Source organism: Chinchilla lanigera, unplaced genomic scaffold (assembly GCF_000276665.1).
Source record: "Chinchilla lanigera isolate Chin_1 unplaced genomic scaffold, ChiLan1.0 scaffold00081, whole genome shotgun sequence".
Taxonomy (NCBI): domain Eukaryota; kingdom Metazoa; phylum Chordata; class Mammalia; order Rodentia; family Chinchillidae; genus Chinchilla; species Chinchilla lanigera.
In genome coordinates, this window is record NW_004955482.1 from 985,536 (window position 1) to 986,878 (window position 1,343).

Genomic DNA, 1,343 nt, shown 5'->3' on the forward strand with positions numbered 1-1,343 from the left:
GGGCTGGAGCCGGAGCAGCTGCCCACCTGCGGGGCATGGGTTATGGGGGGCAGAGCTCAGAGCCAGGTTCAGGGTTGTGCAGATCAGGGCTCCAGGAAATGAAGGACCTTCCTGCGTGCTGGTGTAGGAGGGGGCCTAGCTGGCAGCTGGGAGGCAGGACCGGCATGAAGGGACAAGGCTAAGAAGGATCCATTGTCTGATCATGAGATGGGGTTAGTACAAAGGGTGTGGTCTGCTTGTGGTGTGGAGCCTGGCCCTCCCTAAGGGGTGGGGCCAGATGAGGAGAGGGGCCCCAGAGAGGGCGGGGCCCATGGCCCCTGGACACAGGAGAAAGGACTCGCCCATTCACACTCATCCACGCCCATCCAAGCCCACCTCTACCTGTGTCACGGCCCCAACTCCCGGCTCCATCCTCCGCTGTGCTCCTCGGCGTCCTCTGGGCCTCGGGCAGAGGTGCTCAGCATGCTCCTGCAGCCCGCGAGGTTCCCGCTCCACCTGGCCCTCACTGCGGTGCCCCCACATGGAAGCTGCCAAGGTGTCCAGCATCCTTCGCTGCCATCTCTATGGGGCTTTTACCACTGGGTGTAATGTGTGCACGGAGATCAGCTCTAGACTTACCTCCAGGCAGGTCCCGGCCCTGTGCTTAGCCCTTGCCCCTTTCCGTGACTGTGTCCTCCCGGGGCCCCTGCGGGGTGGGGCCCATGTGCCAGAGACATGGCGACATTAGCCTCCTCCGTGCTCCCTCTGCGATAGGTGCGAATGCCTTGAAGAGGCTGTGGCTGCTCATGGACGCCAGCTCCCGATTCTCACACTCGGGGTTCTCCACGCCCCGGACTGACTCCCGGGAGGCCTCCCAGGGCACCCACTGGCAGAGCAACCACGGTCACCTCTGAGCAGCGTGGGAACTGTGGGCGGGTCCATGCCTCCCGGGGCGGCTCAGGCTGCGGGCAGGCGGCCGCCCCATCTGCTCACCTCCCAGGGGCGCGGCTGTCTGTGTCCCGACCGCAGCTCACAGAGCCGGCACCAACACCCGAGCCCCTGCGGGAGAAGGGGGCGTCCCGTCAGTGCCACCCAGTGTACAGGCCCCTCGCTGTGAGCCACGTGGTCCTCGTGGTGCCTGCGTGAGCACTTGGGGATCCCCGGCTCCTGCTGTCAGCTGCACCCTGCGCTGTCTCCTCCCCAGGTAAAGATGTCCTCTCCGGCTCCTCAGTCACTCAGCCCTGTGCTCCCTCTCCCGCTCTCCCATCTCCGTAACCATGGAAACCCCTCTTCCTGTCAGTCTTCCTCAGGGGACTCCAGTCCTGTGCCAGGCACAGCAGGGGCACAGCCTCCCCGGGGGCAAG